This window comes from Bos taurus, chromosome 12 (genome assembly GCF_002263795.3).
Source record: "Bos taurus isolate L1 Dominette 01449 registration number 42190680 breed Hereford chromosome 12, ARS-UCD2.0, whole genome shotgun sequence".
NCBI classification, from domain to species: Eukaryota; Metazoa; Chordata; class Mammalia; order Artiodactyla; family Bovidae; genus Bos; species Bos taurus.
In genome coordinates this window covers 16,744,755-16,769,206 of record NC_037339.1, presented here as the reverse complement: position 1 = coordinate 16,769,206, position 24,452 = coordinate 16,744,755, and the positions used below count along the sequence as shown (strand labels likewise).

The following is a 24,452-nucleotide window of genomic DNA, read 5'->3' as shown; positions in this document are numbered from 1 at the left end:
AATGAGATATATAAGTATTTAATTTCCAAAAATGAGATGATGGTTTTTTTCTAAATTAGCAGGAAAACAGAAAATAGTTATTCATGAATGATTTGAGTATGACACATTTAGGAAAACTAAACATTTTCAAGAAAGAAGAGTGATTTGCATGAAAATGTATGTTATACTTCAGATCAGATCAGTCGCTCAGTCATGTCCGACTCTTTGTGATCCCATGAATCACAGCATGCCAGGCCTCCCTGTCCATCACCAACTCTCGGAGTTCACTGAGACTCATGTCCATCGAGTCAATGATGCCATCCAGCCATCTCATCCTCTGTCGTCCCCTTCTCCTCCTGCCCCCAATCCCTCCCAGCATCAGAGTCTTTTTTTTTTTTTTTGGCTCCTCTCCCCCCAGAGTCTTTTCCAATGAGTCAACTCTTCGCATGAGGTGGCCAAAGTACTGGAGTTTCACCTTTAGCATTATTCCTTCCAAAGAGATCCCAGGACTGATCTTCAGAATGGACTGGTTGGATCTCCTTGCAGTCCAAGGGACTCTCAAGAGTCTTCTCCAACACCACAGTTCAAAAGCATCAATTCTTTGGCACTCAGCCTTCTTCACAGTCCAACTCTCACATCCATACATGACCACAGGAAAAACCATAGCCTTGACTAGATGAACCTTTGTTGGCAAAGTAATGTCTCTGCTTTTGAATATGCTATCTAGGTTGGTCATAACTTTCCTTCCAAGGAGTAAGCATCTTTTAATTTCATGGCTGCAGTCACCATCTGTAGTGATTTTGGAGCCCAGAAAAATAAATTCTGACACTGTTTCCACTGTTTCCCCATCTATTTCCCATGAAGTAGTGGGACCGGATGCCATGATCTTCGTTTTCTGAATGTTGAGCTTTAAGCCAACTTTTTCTTAGCCTTCAAATATAATCACCAGAGGACTCAACTATGGTTAATTCATCCCTGCAATTGTCTGAAGTAGAAAGTGGAAGCTATTACTCACAGTTGGTCCTCTACCCATTCACCAGATAGATCAGACCGAGTCCAAAAACCCATTAAGACCACTCAAAAGGAGTTCAAATCATAATCATGATGCAAATAGCAAGTTATCTCAATTTATATTAAGTATATAAATAAAATATTGAAGCTATGGGTGTACTTATCTAATGTTCTTTAAGAAATTTGTTTTAATGCCTTTGAAAGACAAAACTATTTTCCCCTTGGAGAAGAATACTTTTTACTTAAATTTAGTAACAGCTTCTGTTGCTCATGGCTTTGAGCAGTCCTACTTGGTTCTAAGAATCCAGATAAAGTACAAGTACCCACTTATAGGTAGATAGGTAGGTGTGTCTATAAATGATAAATTAGCAATGTTTTGACATTTGGGGGGGAAACAATGAAATTAAACCCAGAACCTTCAGCCTACCTTCCTTATTATAGGAGAGAAAAGCAGAAAGAAGATACAGATGTAAATATTTATTTACATTCTGACGACCATCTGTTTATCTCATCATAACCAATGAGGAAACTGAGTCTGAGAGGGAAATTAGCTCAATTTCACCAAACTAAGGAGCAGAATTCAAGAGCAGATCTGTATGACTTAAGTTTGTACTGTTTCCTGTTTCTACTATGCCGAAGATCAGAAAACATTTTCAGTAAAGAGTCGAATAGTATATATTTTAGGTTGTGTAGGCCATATAAACTGTCATGGCCATTCAACTCTGCTGTTGCAATGTGAAAGCAGCCACAGACAATAAGCAAACGAGAGGATGAGGCCCTCTTCCAGAAAGACTGTATTTACAGAAACAGGGTGGGTCCAGACAAATCCCATTGGCCATGGTTAGCCAATCTCTGAATTACACCATTCAAGAACAATAAAAGCAATTACATTTAATACTATGGGCTTTCTTGCTGGCTCAGTGATAAAGAATCCACCTGCCTAGGCAGGAGATGTGGGATCAATCCCTGAGTCAGGAAGATCCCCTGGAGAAGAAAATGGCAACTCACTCCAGATTCTTGCCTGGGAAATCCCATGGACAGAGGAGCCTGGTTCATGGGGTTGCAAGAGTTCGACATGACTTAGCGAATGAAAGACAACAGCAATACAGACTACAAACTTCATAACTATGTATTTGAGCCCTAATTGAAAGCCAAGTATTGTGTTATGTCTTTAATATATCATTTTATTTAATTCTCATAAGATAAAAACTATATGCTTAATACTACCATCATCTGCATTTTGTGTATAAGGAAACTGGAGATTAAGTGACATGCCCCAGCTCATACAGAGTAACTAACAGAGTCAGATTTTGAATCAATATTCATATTCTCAGTTATTTGCTCTATTTCTTCCCTAATTCAAAAATGCAAGAGTGGGAATTCCCTGGTTGTCCAGTAGTTAGGGCTCTGTGCTTTCACTGCAGGGAGCATGGGTTCAGTCCCTCGTTGAGGAACTAAGATCTCACATGCCACACAGCACAGCCAAAAAAATAAAGTAAAATAAAAACTTAAAAAAAAAATACAGGAGCACATCACCATCAGGCCTGAATCTGCCTGGCCTAAGTTAAACTGAAAAATGAAGCTTAACAGAATTCTAATCTTGAGACTTTAAGCAAGCTCTGGGAGTTGGTGATGGACAGGGAAGCCTGGCATGCTGCAATCCATGGGGTTGCAAACAGTCAGACATGACTGAGTAACTGAACTAAACTGAACTGAGCCTTGAGAAGGCACAGTTTTTCCCAAAGTATCTAACTTACGATACAGGTTAAATTAGACTTTGCTGAATAAACATAATTTTAACCCATAAGGACAGTTCACCATCAACAAGATTAATTCTCTCTATAAATGATGGTTCTTGATTTTACATGATACAATCGTGATAGGTGGATTATTGTTTGTTCTCTTGGTTCATCTTCATGCCCACAAAATATAACATTAAGTTCCTCTTAAAGGGGAAAACAAATAAACCCTATGCCTTTTATTCAGTAAAACTATACCCCAAAATAACTTTCTTATATATCCATTCTATTTCTTGCACTAACAAATAAAACCTGAAGAGGGAAGATACTATTTAAAATGAGTGTTAGGCCTGCTAATTTGTTGAAAAATCTCCATCAAGTTCCTCCATCAATAAAGGAGTTTATGGTCAGGATACACACAGGAATGAGCAAGCAGGAATCACTGATGTCTAAGAGGCCCCACAGAAGCCCAGAAAGAAAAGCACAGCCAGCTCTGTACCAAACCTAGGGCTGCCTGAGGTCACACAGGGCCGAGTTCCCCACACCTCCATGGGATTCAGCTGCTCTCTCCCAGGCCGTTCCTCTCTGTGCCCCTCTTCCTTCTCCAGCTCCTACACTGACTTCCTTCACTTTCTCCTTCCTTTTCACATCCTCACTCATGGTCTACCATGACCGCGTTTGTCTTCTACACCTGCCACTCATTACTTAGTCTTTTCCATACTCCTCTGTTCGGATTTCTAAGAGAGGGTGAGTGGGTTGCTTGAGGGTCTCACTGTCAGGGCAGAGATTTTGTTCCAAGCTTCTCTTATAGCCTTCTCACCAGAGTTTGGCCAGATGCCCCAATCCAACCAGCTGTGGTGGGTGGTGCAGAGTGTTTCCCTGCTGGATCCCTGGACAAAAGAAAAGTTTTCACACAAGGATCTAACAAATGTCAGTACTGTGTCTGGTCAAAACCTTCTCCAAAAAAAAAGAGAGAACCTATTGACTCTGCTAAGGGTTGTTGTCTCTTTCAAATAGCACTGACTCAGTGATGCCATCCAACCATCTCATCCTCTGTCGCCTAATCTATAACAACAGAACATTCACACTTTAAAGAAAGTCATCAAAAACTGAGCCAGCCAAGTTTTCTTTAATGGCACAATCTGCAAAAAGAGTCATTGCTAAAAATATACAGAAGCTTAAATGTGAAGTTCAGGAAATACAATGGAAAGGAGATAAACTAAGCTCAATGATGCTTCTCCAACCACGGAGAATCATGGGGATCATGATTTGATGACCTCAACAAGCAATCATAGTGCATTGTGATTAAAATAGCCATGTTACAATCCAAAGAAAATTAGGCAATTCAGGAGGGAAAATCTGCCAAGCCTCAGGAAGGAGAAAGTCATTTAGTGTCTGAATTAGAAACATTCATGTCATTGGGGTGACATAGTCCTCCAACCATCTAGTCCCCTGATGTTTTGAAGAATTACCTAGGAAAGGAAAGGCATAAAATGATACACAGAACTGCAGCCCTCAGCCAGATACCAAATTTACACCTGTGAGTAGAGAAGAGCATGGATGTGATTATCTATAAACCCAAACTCTGAGGAAAAATGAGAGAATTAACTATAGGACATTAGTGAAAACAAGCTAATAAAATATTTCCCACTGCCATGCAGCAAGAATTGTTTGAGGTTGAGAATTAAGAACTCCTCAGGTTCACAAAAACAAGAATTTATATAACAGAGCTTGGGAATCTTGTGTTAGTGAATTTTGCAACGATTTAAAGTGCATGGGAAGCTATTAAGGGAAAAGTGAAAGTGAAGTCGCTCAGTCACATCTGACTCTTTGCGACCCCATGGACTGTAGCCTACAAGGCTCCTCTGTCCATGGAATTTTCCAGACAAGAATACTGGAGTGGGTTTTTATTTCCTTCTCCAGGGGATCTTTCCAACCCAGGAATCGAACCTGGGTCTCCCGCACTGCAGGCAGACGCTTTACCATCTGAGCCACCAGAGACTGAAGAAGGGAAGGTTATATTTTAAATTGAATGCTAAAAGATTTAGGAAAATGCTTGAATTTCATAGGCTTGAGAGTTACACAGATATTGCTTCCAAGTCTGCCTCTGCAGCGAATACACTGGAAAAATGAAAAAAAAAAATGAAAGAATCATTTAACCTCTGTAAGCCTCATCTGTTAAATGGAGATGATAATGTCTTGTGGCGTTGTGAGAATTAGAGGTAGAGCCTTGAACAGGATTTTGCCTATTGCAGAACATGTGATGTCATGAACATTACTAGCTAAAGAGCAAGAGGTAACTGCTTGTTAGGAAGACCTACCTGACTATATCCCGCAGAAAGGGGGACAGAAATGAAGCTGAAGGTACCTCTAGAACTAACAAACTATGGGACTTCCCTGGTGATCCAGGGGCTAAGACTCCACGCTCCCGATGCAGGGGGCCCGGGTTTGATTCCCTGCTCAGGGATTTAGATCCCACATGCTGCAGCTAAGATCCAGTGCAGCCAAACAAAAATACGTTTAAAAACCTTAGGCAAAATTTCCACGAGGTCTGACAGCCTGTCAAACTAATCTATCCCCTTGTTGTTTTCCCTTGGTGTTCATATAATAGGGTGAGTTATCAAGGAAAAGAAAACCAACCTACTGTAATTTGGGGTTCTTTCAACAATGTGGACTTAAAAAGAAGGCATCTCCTTTTCTTACCTGCATCTGTCTCTAAAGGTCTGAGGCTCCTTTCCAGAGGGGGCTGGTCCACAGGGCTGCTTAAGCCACTGAGGCATGTCACATCAGATGCAGAGAGGCTGGGATCCAACACTTTAAACTGCAGTTGCGGGTGAGGGCCTATGCCAAGGTTTCCCTGAGACTCGGGGAACTAAAGGGATGAGCGCTCGTACAAGCGAGAAGAAGTAAGGCCTCTATCAGGCTGCGGCTGAAGGGCAGAGAACAGAAGACCAGGCGCCTTGATGAAAGAATCGCAGGCCTGATGCTGACATGGGGGGAGAGAACCTCCCAGCCGGCCTCCACTGCACAGCGCAGACACGAGCATCTTGCGGTTTCTGAAATTGTGACCTCTGGATTCTTCTAAAGAGGATTCTTGTTCCCAGGCATCAGTGACAACACTGGACTCTCACCAGCCTCTGACAGGGGAAATCAGGCACAGATTTCTTTTCGAAAAATAGGTGATTTTTTTTTTCCTCCAGTGTCATTGTATAAGGCCTTCCCAGGTGGCGCTAGTGGTAAGGAACTTGCCTGCCAATGCAGGAGACCTAAGAGTCACAGCCTCCATCCCTGAGTCGGGAGGATCCCCTGGAGGAGAGCATGGCAACCCACTCTAGTGTTCTTACCTGGAGAATCCCATGGGCAGAGGAGCCTGGCAGGCTATAGATCATTGGGTCGCAAAGAGTCGGACACTACTGAAGCTGTTTAGCATGCATGCAGGATTGGACCCAGGAATTTAAAGTTTGTATAAGAACTTGTTTCTTCAACAATTAGTCCTTGAGATACTTTTCAGAAAATACTGACCTGAAAGTAAGACTGCACAACAGTTAGTGAAAGTGAAAGTGAAGTCCGCTCAGTCGTGTCTGACTCTTTGCAACCCCGTGGCCTGCAGCCCGCCAGGCTCCTCCGTCCATGGGATTCTCCAGGCAAGAATCCTGGAGTGGGTTGCCATTTCCTTCTCCAGGGATCTTCCTGACCCAGGGATCGAACTTGGGTCTCCCGCACTGCAGGCAGACGCTTTAACCTCTGAGCCACCAGCACAACAGTTAACCATTCCTTCAATTACCTGTTAAAAACACACTGAGGTACTGCGTTAGATGCTAAGAATACAGAGATGATGGAGGCATGGTCCCTGCCCTCAGGAAGACCAGAGCCTAGTTGGAAACACAGACAGGTAAATAAAATCCGCAAGAGTTTCATCAGAGCTACGCAAGCATCTATCTAACACACTGGTGATGTGAAGGAGTGCTAGACTCTAATTCAGGAGGGCTGAGAAACTTTCACTGATGACATGTTTCATCTGCATCATAAACGGTACAGATGAATTCACCAAGCTGACCTCAAGGAAGGGCACTTAAATATTAGAGGAGCCCAAAGGTGGGAAAGTAAGGAAGTTCAGTGAACTGTAAGTCTTACACTGAGAGTGAAGGGAAGAGAGAAGCAACAGAAAGTGAGTGGAACTGTACAGATGGGGGTTGGGCCAAAGACACCCAAATGAAGTGAAGGGAAGTGAGAGTGGCTCAGTCGTGTCCGACTCTTTGTGACCCCATGGACTCTACAGTCTATGAAATTCTCCAGGCCAGACTACTTGAGTGGGTAGTCTTTCCCTTCTCCAGGGGATCATCCCAACCCAAGGATTGAACCCAGGTCTCCCACATTGCAGGTGGATTCTTTACCAGCTGAGCCACAAGAGAAGCCCAAGAATACTGGAGTGGGTAGCCTATCCCTTCTTTGGGGGATCTTCCTGACCCAGGAATCAAACCAGGGTCTCCTGCATTGCAGGTGGATTCTTTACCAACTGAGCTATCAGGGAAGCCCACTAACCAACTGAGCTATCAGGGACACCCTAAATTGGAAACTTTCACGTTGGGAATCTCTCCAGCGGTCAGTGGGGAGCCGTTGATGAATTAGTGAGATAAAATGTAATCAAATTTGCAACTCTGATCACTCAGGTCCCAGTGGGAGACCCAGCAGAGTTGAAGGTGGAGGCTCTGATGGTTGCAACTATATAGCCCAGGGCTTTATCGAAAGCAGTGGTAGCAGAGGTGAAGAAACACAAAATGTGGAAATTGTTTGCTAATAAAAGGGATGAAGTAAAGATGGGAGAACTGTAGCTCCAAGCCCTCAGGAAACCTTTATATAACAGGCTCACCACCTTTTAACCTGAATTCCAAAATTCTTTATCCTCAATTCTAAAGTCCTAAAGTTCTGGACATTAAAAAATAATTCTTAATAACAGATTTTGTAGCAATACCTGACCTGATCTAAAGTCTTTTGTGGCAAAATCTACCCTGAGTTGAAATGAGGTGGCATAATTTTTAGTTATCTGCTTGGTGTGACTATTCATATGTTTCACTGCAGAAATTTAAAGTATGTGATTCCTGAGAGCTGGTCTAAAACCTGTTGGAGATGTATGTTATGGAACATATTGGGTCCAGATCACCTTTCCAAAACCAAAACAGTCTAAATTCATAAATACTAGCAGCAGAGAGAAGACACCCAAAGACGTATCTATAAATATAGTGGAGAGAGAAAAAGAAAAAATTCATTTTGGGTTTGGGTTTAGGATAATAAAGATTATCACTATCCAGAATGACAAAGAAGGAGCCCCCCAAATTAAGGAATGTTCTATAGGAGTTTAAGAATTTTCCGATTCAAATTATTCATTTTTTATAACAGTGTTTAAAGGCACCATTATACATATCTAGAAATCTATGTGTCTGGCATATCTAAAACCTCTTCCAAAGCAGTTAAGTGAGAACAAACGCCATGCCTTCAAATCACTGTAGTGCTTTAGAGCTTATCAAGCAATTTCCTATAATTATTACACTGAATCCTCTGAACTGCAATGTATTTTTGTATACATGTGCTCACATTTAGCTAAATCTCAATTTTAAAAAAATCTTTCAGTTTATTTTTACATATTTTATGCTTCAAAAAATATATTCAATACCAGAAAAGCCTCTGTGCAGAGAAAAGCTTAATATTCTAGGGAAAAGAGTCCACAGAGCCACATGCATTCTAATTAGTTGTACTTGCATATCAATGTGAAAAATGTGGAAATATATACCGAATTTATCAAATAATACAGCACTATGGGATTGCTGTTGAAAGAAGGTAGGGGGGCAGCCTACACCCCTCTCCCTTCAAGCATTCTAACAGTATGCTTTGACCACTATTTTCTTTTCAATCAATAAACTTTTCTCCATTCTAAAAATAATGCACCACAATCTATAATCATACATCTGTTACCCTCAATTGTACTTACATTTCAGTCTCCTGAGTGAAAGCGAAAAGTGTTAGCTGCTTAGTCGTGTATGACTCTTTGCAGTCCCCCTGGACTGTAGCCCACCAGGCTCCTCCGTCCATGGAGTTCTTCAGGCAAGAATACTGGATTGGGTAGCCATTCCCTTCTCGAGGGGATTGAACCCGGGTCTCCTGCATTACAGGCCGATTCTTTACTGTCTGAGTCACCAGGGAAGCCCAATCAATCTCTTGAGGCAATAACAAATTTAACTGTTCCATTCTTGATTACATTGTCCTTTCTAATGCTTTATTTATCAAATGGTTCCATGGCACTATGCAGTGCCCTTGCTAACTGTAAATGCCAACTATTTCTCTTGGTTAATGTGCATCTCTGCAAAGCTCATGTTAAAATGACATTGTTGGTTGTTTTTTAGTCACTAAGTCCTGTCTGACCCTTTGCAACTCCATTTGGACTGTAGATTGCCAGGCTCCTCTGTCCGTGAAATTCTCCAGGCAACAATACTGGAGTGGATATTTCTTTCTCCAGGGGATCTTTCCGACCCAGGGATCAAACCTGCATTAGTAGGTGGATTCTTTACCGCTGAGCCACCTGGGAAGCCATGTTGCCTAAATGAAAAGAAACGTATCCTTAGTAAAAGCTGTCAGTCTTACCCACAACCTTTAAAACACTTAAGCAAGTAACTTAAGGCTATATTGTTGTTGTAAAACATTCAAATTCATAGCCACACACACAGCCAAATGGAAAGGCTCCTTTACAAAAGTTGAGGCTCTCCTACTTCTCGCCATTGATAATATTAATAGTTTGGTAAGTCATTTCACCATCTGCACCCTTTCCTATGCTCAGGTAGTTCAAAGGCAGAATTCAGTTGTTTTTCATATATAGTTTTCCTTTTATTATATATTTAATAAATATTATATTGTTATATAAATATATTATATAAATATTATATATTTAATAAAAGGAAAGGTACAAAGACGAGGAAAAGGAGGAAAAAGTACAAAGCTACAAAGGAAACTGATTCATTAATGATTGAATTCATGGCTGTGATGCTTGACCACTCATCAGCTAGCAATCCTTGATTAATCATCTCAGTACTATGGTAGATGCTAAGCAACACAAAGAAACATCAAGATGAGTTTGAGATGAGGGAATGTGACAAAATGTTCATTTTCATCTAAAATAGAAAAACAAGTGGAGAGTTATGTGGCACACACTTTCAGCAGTACAAGGCCATCTTTCCCTTAGTCATAGTCCTTGATTCAACTATGAATGAACAGAACTTTTAAATAAATGATATATCTGTTTCACAGCTAAGCACATATCCACTCCCTATAATTTGTTCATAGTTAGCACACTTTAGTAGTGCTAATAGACCAGACTAATAGACCAGAACTTAATGAGCGAACAACATGAGGCATTGAAGACTTTGCATTAAATCATAAGGATAACAAGAGATGAGGGTCTGTGGGCCAGTGGTAGGCTGAATTCAGCAGGACCTGGGTGGAGGTCTGGCAAGACTGGGGTTCGTGAAGAGGCGATAATAGGACATCATAGGCAGGAGAAACAGAAGTGTGAAAAAGAAAATGATCACAACAGGAATGAGGGACACTGAAAAAGTCAGTTTGGCTACAGAACAGGGCTTAATACAAAGCAGTAGAAAATGAAGTTGCAAAAGCTAGACACAGGCATTTGGACTTGATGTGATAAGAATAGGGAGCTGTGCCAGATTTTTTTCTCATTTTATTTGGAAAATTTTCAAACATCAAAACTCAAAGAGCTGTATGCTAAACACCCTATATGCATCGTGTGGATTCTATAATTTACATGTCAGTATGTTTGCTTTATCCCTATCTAATCACTCCTGCATTAATCATTCCTATTAATCCATCTTGTGTTTTGAGAATTTTTAAAAATGTGGTAGATTTATTCTTCCAGATGAGTCTTGAATCATTTCCCAAGTTCCACAAGAATACTCTTGGAATTTTGATAGGCATTACACAAAACTTGTCAATAAATTTGAAAGGAATTTACATGTTTAATTACCTGGTTTTCTTTTCCGGAAAATACTCTCAGTAACGTTTTGTGTTTAGCATTTTGTATTTTCCGCTTGCATGGAAGTGGAAATTTGCCAATTTATGATTACACTTATTCTTAGTTGTTTAAATGGTGATGTGACTATCTTTCCCCCAGCTACCACCATCTTATGTTTCTAATCGGTGGCCCAGATCTTTCATCTCTTTTTCCTTCTTTTACCCAGACTTGGCTCATCTTGTATGTTTCTCTTATCCAAGACTCCATTATAACCTGAGCTCACAGTGCCAGGTTCAGGGCTGAGATCAGACGGAAAGACTATACTCACAAACTAGCATTCTTCTCGACAGTCCATCTAAGTTACTCATAAGAAAAGACATCTTTCTCAGTAATTATTGACTCTTTTGCTAACCTAATATACAAAAGAACAATTTATTCAGAAAAAGTTAAAGAGTCAAGGGAGTAAAAGACTTGGCAGCTGACAAAATTTCATAACCGCTTTCAATAATTGGTAGTATTCATTTCCTGAATCAACCATGTATTTTCTTTTGAGAGAGAATAAAAATCTGGGATATACATGTGGGTTATTTAAAAGCAAAGATAAAAGAGAGGGTATGTGAGAACATGTTCATTTTCATCTAAAATAGAAAAGCAAGTGGAGAGCTACATGGCATATACTTTAAGCAGCACAAGGTCGTCTTTAGTCACAGTCCTTGATTCAACTATAAGTGAGCAGAACTTTTAAACAAATGATGTATGTGCTTTATAGCTAAACACAGAATCTAAATGTTTTCATTGTGCTTTAAAATTAATTTTACAGTAAATATATTCAGGTATTTCAAAAATCAAATGAATATAATTAGGAATCTCATTGCTTCCTGTTCCTTCATATCCTCTATAATTTATTTACAGTTAGTACACTTTAGTAGATTTGTGCATTCTCCTAGTATTTCTTTCAGTTCAGTTCAGTTCAGTCGCTCAGTTGTGTCCGACTCTTTGAGACCCCATGAATCGCAGCGGGCCAGGCCTCCCTGTCCATCACCAACTCCCGGAGTTCACTCAGACTCACGTCCATCGAGTCAGTGATGCCATCCAGCCATCTCATCCTCTGTCGTCCCCTTCTCATCCTGACCCCAATCCCTCCCAGCATCAGAGTCTTTTCCAATGAGTCAACTCTTCGCATGAGGTGGCCAAAGTACTGGAGTTTCAGCTTCAGCATCATTCCTTCCAAAGAAATCCCAGGGCTGATCTCCTTCAGAATGGACTGGTTGGATCTCCTTGCAGTCCAAGGGACTCTCAAGAGTCTTCTCCAACACCACAGTTCAAAAGCATCAATTCTTCGGCACTCAGCCTTCTTCACAGTCCAACTCTCCCATCCATACATGACCACAGGAAAAACCATAGTCTTGACTAGACGGACCTTTGTTGGCAAAGTAATGTCTCTGCTTTTGAATATGCTATCTAGGTTGGTCATAGCTTTTCTTCCAAGGAGTAAGCATCTTTTAATTTCATGGCTGCAGTCACCATCTTACACACATACAAATGCCTATTTGTAATTTTTCACTTTAATACAAAAGCTAGCATACTACATTCATTGATCATTGATCTATGCTTGTTTTTTCTTTGGACTTAGAGGTCATTTTACATTTGTACAAAAAGAATTTTGTCATTCTTATAGCAGGCTGCATAGTATCCCATTTTGTGATGTACCAAAGTATATTTAACCAGTCCTTAACTGATGGAGATTTAGGTTGTTTCTTTTGTTTTGGTGTTATAAACAATGCTGCAATTAATGTGGATGTATAATATTTCACATATTTGTAGTCATATCATGGGGTTTATAGTGTATGTACTGTAGATAAAATAATAATAATGAGTTAAAAGGAAGAGGAGTGGAAAGATGGAACAATACTGGTTACAAAATTCTCACTTTTTTTTTCATGAAATGGCATAATATTAAATCAAGGTAGATTGTGATAAATTGAGAATATATATTGTGATTCCTAGAGAAGCCACTTAAAAAATATAAAGGTAAAACTGAAGAGCCAATAGAGAAACATTGACCAAACACTGAAAATGGAATACTGAAAAATATTTAACAAATCCAAAAAATATCTATAAAGAAGAATTAGAAAAATAAAAAAAACAGATAGGACAAACAGAAAATAAATAGCTAAAGACCAAAATCCAATAATATCAATACTTACATTAAATATATATAGACTAAACATCCCAGTTACTTTATAATGATAAATTATAATAATAATACCAAAAAGATATAATAATAAAGGTTTCCATGCTTAATATCAGGGTTTCAAAATACATGAAGCTAAAACTGACAGAACTAAAGGAAAAAACAGGCAATTCCACAATCATAGATATGTACTTTAACACTTTTTTCTGAATAATTAATAGGACACATTTAAGACCAGACAAAAATTAGTAAAGATGTGTCATATCTGAGCAACATTATCCACTAACTTGACTGCATGAATATTTAGAAACCATATAATCTACAACCACATGATACATATCATTTTCTTTTTTTTTTTTTTTGAAGCCGTCTGGACCTGGGCTTTTGTTTGCTGGAAGATTTTTGATTACAGTTTCAATTTCCGTGCTTGTGATGGGTCTGTTAAGGTTTTCTATTTCTTCCTGGTCGAGTTTTGGAAAGTTGTACTTTTCTAAGAATTTGTCCATTTCTTCCTCATTGTCCATTTTATTGGCATATAATTGTTGATAATAGTCTCTTATGATCCTTTGTATTTCTGTGTTGTCTGTTGTGATCTCTCCATTTTCGTTTCTAATTTTATTGATTTGATTTTTCTCCCTTTGTTTCTTGATGAGTCTGGCTAATGGTTTATCAATTTTATTTATCCTTTCAAAGAACCAGCTTTTGGCTTTGTTGATTTTTGCTATGGTCTCTTTTGTTTCTTTTGCATTTATTTCTGCTCTAATTTTTAAGATTTCTTTCCTTCTACTAACCCTGGGGTTCTTCATTTCTTCCTTTTCTAGTTGCTTTAGGTGTAGAGTTAGGTTATTTATTTGACTTTTTTCTTGTTTCTTGAGGTATGCCTGTATTGCTATGAACTTTCCCCTTAGGACTGCTTTTACTGTGTCCCACAGGTTTTGGGTTGTTGTGTTTTCATTTTCATTCGTTTCTATGCAAATTTTGATTTCTTTTTTGATTTCTTCTGTGATTTGTTGGTTATTCAGCAGGGTGTTGTTCATCCTCCATATGTTGGAATTTTTAATAGTTTTTCTCCTGTAACTGAGATCTAATCTTACTGCATTGTGGTCAGAAAAGATGCTTGGAATGATTTCTACTTTTTTGAATTTACCAAGGCTAGCTTTATGGCCCAGGATGTGATCTATCCTGGAGAAGGTTCCATGTGCGCTTGAGAAAAAGGTGAAATTCATTGTTTTGGGATGAAATGTCCTATAGATATCAATTAGGTCTAACTGGTCTATTGTATCGTTTAAAGTTTGTGTTTCCTTGTTAATTTTCTGTTTAGTTGATCTATCCATAGGTGTGAATGGGGTATTAAAGTCTCCCACTATTATTGTGTTATTGTTAATTTCTCCTTTCATACTTGTTAGCATTTGTCTTACATACTGCGGTGCTCCCGTGTTGGGTGCATATATATTTATAATTGTTATATCTTCTTCTTGGATTGATCCTTTGATCATTATGTAGTGACCTTCTTTGTCTCTTTTCACAGCCTTTGTTTTAAAGTCTATTTTATCTGATATGAGTATTGCTACTCCTGCTTTCTTTTGGTCCCTATTTGCATGGAAAATCTTTTTCCAGCCCTTCACTTTCAGTCTGTACGTGTCCCCTGTTTTGAGGTGGGTCTCCTGTAGACAACATATGTAGGGGTCTTGTTTTTGTATCCATTCAGCCAGTCTTTGTCTTTTGGTTGGGGCATTCAACCCATTTATGTTTAAGGTAATTACTGATAAGTATGATCCCGTTGCCATTTACTTTATTGTTTGGGGTTCGAATTTAAACACCATTTTTGTGTTTCCTGTCTAGAGAATATCCTTTAGTATTTGTTGGAGAGCTGGTTTGGTGGTGCAGAATTCTCTCAGCTTTTGCTTGTCTGAGAAGCTTTTGATTTCTCCTTCATACTTGAATGAGATCCTTGCTGGGTACAATAATCTGGGCTGTAGGTTATTTTCTTTCATCATTTTAAGTATGTCTTGCCATTCCCTCCTGGCTTGAAGAGTTTCTATTGAAAGATCAGCTGTTATCCTTATGGGAATTCCCTTGTGTGTTATTTGTTGTTTTTCCCTTGCTGCTTTTAATATTTGTTCTTTGTGTTTGATCTTTGTTAATTTGATTAGTATGTGTCTTGGGGTGTTTCGCCTTGGGTTTATCCTGTTTGGGATTCTCTGGGTTTCTTGGACTTGGGTGATTATTTCCTTACCCATTTTAGGGAAGTTTTCAACTATTATCTCCTCAAGTATTTTCTCATGGTCTTTCTTTTTGTCTTCTTCTTCTGGAACCCCTATGATTCGAATGTTGTAGCGTTTAATATTGTCCTGGAGGTCTCTGAGATTGTCCTCATTTCTTTTAATTCGTTTTTCTTTTATTCTCTCTGATTCATTTATTTCTACCATTCTATCTTCTAATTCACTAATCCTATCTTCTGCCTCTGTTATTCTACTATTTGTTGCCTCCAGAGTGTTTTTAATTTCATTTATTGCATTATTCATTATATATTGACTCTTTTTTATTTCTTCTAGGTCCTTGTTAAACCTTCCTTGCATCTTCTCAATCCTTGTCTCCAAGCTATTTATCTGTGATTCCATTTTAATTTCAAGATTTTGGATCAATTTCACTATCATTATTCGGAATTCTTTATCAGGTGGATTCCCTATCTCTTCCTCTTTTGTTTGGTTTGGTGGGCATTTATCCTGTTCCTTTATCTGCTGGGTATTCCTCTGTCTCTTCATCTTGTTTAAATTGCTGAGTTTGGGGTGTCCTTTCTGTATTCTGGCAGTTTGTGGAGTTCTCTTTATTGTGGCTTTTCCTCGCTGTGTGTGGGTTTGTACAGGTGGCTTGTCAAGGTTTCCTGGTTAGGGAAGCTTGTGTCGGTGTTCTGATGGGTGGAGCTGTATTTCTTCTCTTTGTTCAGTCGCGCTGTGGGGAGGGAGGGAGGGATGCTGCAAACAAATAACACTGGCGTGCGCTCGCAGTGCCTCAGCCACACTGGGTCTGCCCCCGCTCACGGCGCGTGTAGCCTCCCTGCCCACACTGCTCGGGCTCTAGGTTGTTCCGCCGGGAACAATCCGAGGCTGGCCCTGGGTTGCATGTACCTCCCAGGTCCAAGCAGCTCAGGTTCAGGCACTCGGGTAGTCCTCAGAGGCGCAGACTCAGTTGGGCCTGAGTTTTGTGCTCTTCCCAGGTCCGAGCAGCTCAAGTGATGAGGTGTTTGGCGAGCGCCAATGCTGCGACTTATCGCCTCCCCGCCACTCGGTTATCTGGGTGTAAAACCGGCGCACCTTCTCAGGCAGATGTTAACCATCCAGACCCCCAAAAAGTTTTAGTTAGCAAAGAAGCCTGCTTACAGTTTTATAGATAATGTCTCTCTGGGGCTGCGATTGCCCCCTTCCGGCTCTGGCTGCCTGTCACCGGGGGGGAAGGTCTGCAGCTGGCTATCTCTGTTCAGTCCTTTGTTCCATGCGTGGGCCTGGCAGTCTTAGGTTAGGGCTGGCTTTTCGCGTGGTAGATATCCCACAGTCTGGTTTGCTAGCCCAAATTATTTCGCTCAGATACCGCTCAGGGTATTCAGGCCAGATTCTTACTCTAAGCGATGCAGCCCACGCTGCGCCTCCCTGCCCAGCCCCCGCTTGCTAATGGCGCGTGCAGGCGTCTGCGCTGCTTCTCTGCTGGGGGAGTTACCGTAGGACTCGCAATCTTCGAGTTTTAATTGTTTATTTATTTTTTCTTCCTGTTATGTTGCCCTCTGTGCTTCCAAAGCTCGGCACAGATTTGGCAGTGAGAAGGTTTCCTGGTGTTTGGAAACTTCTCTCTTTTTAAGACTCCCTTCCTGGGACGGAACTCCGTCCCTCCCTCTTTTGTCTCTTTTTTTGTCTTTTATATTTTTTCCTACCTCCTTTCGAAGAGTTGGATTGCTTTTCTGGGTGCCTGATGTCCTCTGCCGGCATTCAGAAGTTGTTTTGTGGAATTTACTTGACGTTTAAATGCTCTTTTGATGAATTTGTGGGGGAGAAAGTGTTCTCCCCGTCCTACTCCTCCGCCATCTTGGCTCCTCCCTCGATACATATCATTTTCAAGGGCAGATGGAACATTTATGAAGATAGACACTATGCTGGGTCATAAAAGTATCTCAATACATTTCAAAAGATTGAAGTCTTTCACAGTATGGTCTCTGACTACAAGGGAATTAAATCGGAAATCAATGACAATAGAGAGAGAAGATGGAAAGGAGAATTACAAGTATGGAAAGATTATAATGGGGTCTCATTCAATAGGAACATGACCAATAGGAAACTAGATTGATATTCCCCAAACTGTGTTCCAGACAACACAAATCTATCAGAATGCTCTAAGACAAAAACAGTAGTGTATCACCAAGTGGGAGTTTCATAATTCATACCTTAAAGATTCCTTAAATCTTTAGTACCTTAAAGATTCAATGAAGTCCTTCATTTAGCCTAGCATTCTCATATTTAATCCTAGAAACATGAATCTAAATAAAATTCTAAGGAGTTAGAATTTCTCAGTGTCATTTGGAGAAATGTGGGGCCAGATTTATAAAGAAAGTCTGTTCATTAATCAAGCTTTGTCAAGTGATGATAAAATTTAAAGTGAGATAAAAATTGTTATGTAAGCTCTGACTTCACCTAAGTATATTCCTGAAACATCCTAGCCTATGATTTTATATAACTAGTTTATGGAAATTCCAAAAATTTGTCAGCTTTGCAAGAACAGTCTTTTGTATATCAGGTTATCCAAATATAACAATAAAATTATCACTGTTTTCCTGACCATTTCTAGTAAGTTCAAAATGGTCCTGGCTTTTCTTCAATTCTTTCATTTTGAATCAAGTTTCACTCTATAAAAATCTCTCCTATTCACATATTTTATTCTCTGATTATTCTTATTCTCCACTGACTCCTTTTTTTCAGAGTTTTTAAAACAGTGCTCTTCTTCACTTGTTGATTCCAACAAAAACATTTTTAGAACATTGTAAAGGGCACATTACCCCCCTACTCACAAGGTAAATTTCTATAGTGCTTGCATAACATTTCTGACTTACATGTTCTAGGTTAATTTAGTTGGAGGAAGACGGGAAAAAAACCAGAATTTAAAAGAATCAAGAGATACTAGCTATGTCTTCTTAAATCCAGCTGAGTTAGTCTGGGCTGAAAGCAACAGTCATTTACACTCTGGATTTCATTCTGTGGGACTGATGTTGCCTTTCTTGAAGACCCTGGTCTGCTTCAAGCTAACACATAGTACTAGAAAGATAAAATTCTAAACACAGTAATGTTTCAAAAATACAGAATCGGAAACAGATTATTTCAGAATGTCAATCTAAGGATGCTAGATCTATCACCGTGATAAATGCAAAATATTAAAATGTGCAGTTGTAACTGACATATATACACTACCATGTGTAGAAGAGATAGCTAGTGGGAATCTTCTGTATAGTTCAGGAAGCTTAGCTCTGGGCTCTGGGATGACCTAGAGGGGTGGGATGGGGGTAGGGTGGGAGGGACATTCAAGAGGGAGGGGACATATGTATGCATATGGTTGATCCACTAAATTGTAGAGCAGAAACTAACACAACATTGTAAAGCAATTATATTCCAATAAAATTGTCTTAAAAACTCTTCTACACTAGTTCTGTGTTGTAAAAGAATCCATTAGATGTTTTATTAAATACAGTTTATGAAATCAAAATTAGATCAAGCCTAAAATAAAGACTTTGATTACTTCCAGATTTCTATATTCTTTTGCTAGGCACAGAAAGGTGAAGAGCAAAATAACTCACACCCTAACTTTTAAATTGCTCTGAGCTCATAGTATTACAAAAATTAATACATAACTAGCCCAACCTCCAAATCATCTATATGATTAAAGATGTAATTTTTATCAACTGATTTAAAACCTGAACTTCCCTCTCCATCATCTAAAAGTTATTGAGGGTATATTAGTTGTAGCAAGAGCCAAACATTCCAAAAAAGAGACAGAAATAAAAATTAAGTAGAAGAAAACAAAATTTGTATTTATAAAAAAATTGATTAAAGAACGTGATAGTAGTTCAGTAAAACTTAGTTATGAACATCCTAAAAAACAGGCCAAAGAAGGAAATACAAAGCATAGCACCTATTAATGGACAGGAAGTAGAGTAGTTTACTGGGGAAAGCAAATTTTTATTCAGACCCCTAGTGCTAAGAGAAACACTTTTGGGAGACTGTGTAAGAGGGTATTAAACTGCTTTATAAATATTATAAAACCATCTCAAATGTTACATGTTTTCATTTCAGCTATCTAAGAAAATGATGCCAAAACATCATTCTGAAACGTAACTATAGTAGTGCAGTCTAGGTATTGAGTTTTCTAATTTTTTTAAACACATGGTACTCATCAAAGAGACACTGCATTCATCAAAACATCTCCTTCATGCAGAATTACAACTAGACAGTTAATCTATGTGATTTCTGAATTCACATTGGGAATGTGTAGTGAAATGTGCTTCAGGTTGCACGCTATAAAATGCAAAGTGCCCCTCTGGTGAAGAACATTGCCTAACGAAAAGAGCATAAAGAGATGGAACACATAGATGGGAATGTAAAATGGCATAAGTGTTTGATATTTAGGCAATACATATCAGGAGGCTTAGGGGTTCCCTGGTGGCTCAGAAGGTAAAGAATCTGCCTGCAATCTGGGAGACCCAGGTTTGATCCCTGGATGTGAAGATTCCCTGGAGTAGGAAATGGCAACCCACTCCAGTATTCTTGCCTGGAGAATCCCCATGGACAGAGTAGCCTGGCGGGCTACAGTCCTTGGGGTTGCAAAGGGTCAGACACGACTGAGCAACTAACACTTTCACTTTCACTTCACATCAGGAGGCTTAAAAAGGAGAATAAATTTCGACGCAGAGATTCCATTTCTAAGATTCTGTCCTTAGGAAACAAGAAAGTCGCAGGGACTCCCCTGGTGCTCCAGTGGCTAAAACTCTGCTCCCAATTCCGCAGACCCGGGTTTGAGAGAACTAGATTCCACATGCCACAACTAAGACCCAGCATTGCCAGATAAATAAATTTCATTTTTTAAAAGTGGGCAAATTTCTTACAAAATATACATCATCAAGTTCTTTATAGTAACAAAAAATCAAGAACAATCTAAACATGCAATGAGAGTGGTAAAATACATTGTATGGAAAATTAGTCATCCATTAAAAACTCCTTCATAGAAAAATATTTTTTTCTTGGAAATATGTTCAAATATAAGTTAGTGTTAGAAAAGGGATAAGGAAATAGTTTCTTTCATGTGCTGAAGGCTGCATAAATTTGGTGAACTCTTATAGGAGTGTTATGAAGTATACTTATCAAAATTCTAAATGTGCATGCCCTATTTGTGGGAAACACTCTGCAGGAATCCTTGCTGTGTGCACACAGATATACGTATGTACATCTTTGTGTTGTGTTGTTGTAATGAACAAAACCATAGACAGTCTACATGTTCGTAACAGGTGTGGTGGTTTTAAAACACACCCACAAATTCTTTGGCTCTTCTCCCATCAAGAGGTGGGTCTAGATTCCCCTCTCCTGAAATCAAGGAAGGCTTGTGACTACTATTCAACACAGAAAAGGCTGTGCAGTTTCTGCCTGATTCTCTTGGGACTCTCAGCATTAGCGCCCTCAGATACCACGTAAAAAGTCCAACTACACTCTCGTTGTCATACTGTAAGGAAGTCAGACCACATGCGGAGGTAGGTGCTTTAAAGAGCCAAAATCAAGCAACAGGCATGTACGTAAAAATGTCTACTGATGATTTCACCCTAGTTACTGAGTCACCTCAGTTCTTAGTTCTCCCCAGCTGAGGCCCCAGACATCATGTATCAGAGACAAGACATCCCCACTGTGCTCTGTCTGAATTCCTAACCCACAGAGAGAGTGCATAAAAATGGTATTTCATATGACTAAGTTTTAGAGTCATGTTTATGCAGTATTGATAGCCAGAGCAAAAAGGCACGGGTTGAATAAAATATGGTATGTCCACAGAATGAAGCACTCTGCTGCTGCTGCTGCTAAGTCACTTCAGTCATGTCAGACTCTGTGCAACCCCATGCGCAGCAGCCCACCAGGCTCCTCTGTTCACGGGATACTCCAGGCAAGAATACTGGAGTGGGTTGCCATTTCCTTCTCCCATGAAGCACTATACTGCTGTTAAAAAGAAAAGATGAAGTAATTTTAGAACAATCATATGATATGACCCTAGTCTGTTTTTTATTTATTTTTATTTTTTTCCAATTTTATTGAGGTATAATTGGTCACTATGACCAATTTGTGAAAGGGAGAAATAAACACTGCACGTGAGTCTGATGAGCTTTCTAGAAACCAATTTTGCAGTATATCTCAAGAATACTAAAAACCTTAAAAGAGTTGACTCAATAATCCCTCTGGTAGGAATATATTTTAAATTTCCATTTAAAAATTCATACATAAATCTAAGTATTGTTCTTTGGAAAGACCACCTAAGAAGAATCATCTCTGAATGAAAAAACAAAGCTAAATGAGAATGAACACGAACGGTACTAACAAGGGGGAAAGTATGATAAACACAGGCATGGAGATTTTTATTTTTAAAATGAAAACACTGCAAAAAATATAAAATCTGGATAAAAGAGATTAACTTTTTGGAAAACATAAATTATCAAAATTTACCTGAAAGGAATTTTAAAATCTAAACAATCATGTTAGAAAGTGGAAAAAGGTTTCACTACTGCTTCCAAAAATTCATCAATCAGGCACAAAAGCTTTGCAGGCAAATGTTTTCAAACTTTAAATGATCGGATGACCTAGCAGAAAAATTGAATGAAATTCTCTCTTAAACAGTAGGATTATTGGTAATTTTATTTTTATTAATTTTTATATTTGTAAGTGCTCTTTTCAAATATATTCTTGTATCATTAATATAATTAATACTGTATATTTTAATGCAATTAAAATTTATTAAACATTGGGATGAAAAGAAATGAAATCATGAAAGCGGAAATATGTCCTTTTTACTTTATGAAACCTTTGAAATCAGTGAAAGACAAGTAAAATGAAAGTGGTATCAATTTGGGGATGTTGAGATAGTTAAGAAGAGAGGAAAACAGAAATGTAGCCTGCCTCTTAAGGCGAAGCTCCAGGACAGGCAGATCGGCCTCTTTCTCAGAAAGATTGGGGCTATGCTTCAGTCTGTGTGAGCATGCCCTGGGGTGGTGGTCTGCTGCTCTGACCTCCAGAGACAGGTGGTCAGTGGGCACGCCCTGGGCTGCAATCACAAACCCCAGGGCTCTAGATGTGTGCAGAAGCTCCCTTCCGGGAGATTCTGCCACTGTGGACTGTGTCAGGAAGAGCTGGAAAACAGTGCCCTCCACACCCCCCAGAAAACGAAAGAAGTCCAAAGTTAAAAATAAAAATGGCACCCACCAGCTTTAGTAAGACAGAGGAACAGCATGCAAATGGCCCCTGCCAGCACCCCTTCCCAGGAGAGCATCTCGACAGGCCTTGCCCTCCCCACTACCCCCAAGCCAACCTGCGATATTTTAAGATTAGCAAATAAATCTCTTTCACATAAAGTCTGAAAACTTTTCAACCACCGGGTGCTTCTGCCCTGAGCCCTGGAGCAGTTTAGCCCAAACATGCCCGCCCTTTGGAGGCTGCTTCTCAGCTCGCACAGCCTTTTGGGTCTCGTGGTTTTCAAAGCCAGACGATTCAGGGGGGCTCATTTCTTAGATGCAGGTCTTAAAGGTTGGAGTGCCTAAAGCAGGAGATGAACACTCTCTCCCACACAGAAACTCAGATTCTGTAAGGTCAGGTTTTGCGAGGTCCCTCCAGATTGTGGGCTGCCACGCACGAGTGGGATTTAGGGCGAGACTCTGTCTCAGCCTTTCCTACCTGCCTGGACATGTGCTGATGTGAAGGAGTTGCTCAGATAATTTTCAGGTCATTTTCAGAGTGAACTGTACCCTCAGTAGCTGTAGACTAAGTGTGTCCCTCGGAGGAAGTGAGTTGAAGCTTTTTCTATTCTGTCATTTGAACTGCCTTCCAGGACTCATTTTCCATAACTGGAAGTCTGGAAAGTCTAGGAATCTGGATGCTTTTGCTCATCCCAACCCTCCATCCCCGAACCTGCACCCTCCCTGCTCCCCTCCACCACCTCTGGCAACCATCAATCTGTTTTTAATATCCAGGAGCTCTTGGTTTGTTTTTGTTTTTTTTTTTAAGATCTGACATATAAATGAAATCATTCACTATTTGTCTTTCTCTGTCTGATATATTCATTTAGCATAATGCCCTCGGGTTCATTTACCTTGTACCAACTGATATTTTCCTCTTTTTTAAGACTGAATAACATTCCATTGTGCGTATATACATAAAAATCTCACATCTTTTTCATCCATTCATCCATCAATGGATGCTTAGGATGCTTCAATGTCTTGGCTATTCTAAATAATGCCGCAATGAATGTGGTGGGTGCATACATATATCTCTTCAAATTACATATTATAAAATTATATATATATAGTATTAAAGAAGAAACAAATTTATTGAAGCTATAAATTATAGCTGTATTCATGTTGAGTAAAAGGTATTTCAAATTTCACTTGTGGTTATCATCACACTGTATCAACCCAAGAACCTTTCAATAGAAGACTTCATGTCACAGTTCTTAGGCTAGTCTGCACCCCACAGCAATCAATTTATCAAATAAATACCCTTAACTCTCCCCAAATATTTCCTATCAATTTTAAATAACTTGCAAGTTTGGGTATTCTATTTTAGTTGTGAAACTCAGTTTGAAGAAAATTCCCTTTTCAGTAATTTATATTAAAAAATAGTAGAAAGTAAACTGAAATTTTCATTTCAATGGTTTCTCAGAATATAAACATCATTTTGATTAAATAAATACTATCTTCAGCCTGAATTCCACTGGATCCACAGCTCCTCAGATTAGTTCAATCCACAGCTGACTATGGCCAAACGGGCCTGAGCCACTGGAAAATTGCTGACGGGTAATCTCCTGTGTGGCATCTATACTTATAACAACAGTTCCAATTACCACTCTTTCGTGAGCAACAGTTCACCTACCACTGCTTTCAGACATCATTTGCACTGAGTGCCTAGTGTAAAACGGAAATACGGGGGCCCTTTCAAAACTCATTAACAATGTGGCATAGCAATCAATTATACTAAGCGCAGGTCCCTTTTGACGTCCTGTTCCACTGGGCATGTTGCATGCCCCAAAAGCCAGCCTTGTCTTTTAGAAGATGTCATTAAAATTTCTCAGTCTAACTATTGGCTAAAAAAACTTTTTTTAAGCTTTTTATGTAATCATATTTAATTTCTTCAATGGGCAAAGTACACTAATGATCAATTTGGTTAAAACAAACAAGCAACAGAAAGAGAAGGTCAAGCAAGTATTTGTTGTTAAGTCAGCAACCAGCAACTTTTGT

The 24,452-nt window shown here is 39.3% G+C and overlaps 1 long non-coding RNA gene across 1 annotated transcript in view; it reads right to left on the bottom strand.

Annotated features, from left to right (window-relative positions):
- LOC132346740 (uncharacterized) overlaps nt 1-17,103 on the bottom strand; it is a 56,948-nt gene extending 39,845 nt beyond the window's left edge. Inside the window, exons 1-2 of the long non-coding RNA XR_009496661.1 lie at nt 16,866-17,103; nt 8,716-9,320 (exon numbers count right to left, since the gene is read on the bottom strand). This is a non-coding gene — a long non-coding RNA (uncharacterized lncRNA). The remainder of the gene's footprint in view (nt 1-8,715; nt 9,321-16,865) is intronic.
- Between the last annotated feature and the right edge of the window lie 7,349 nt (nt 17,104-24,452).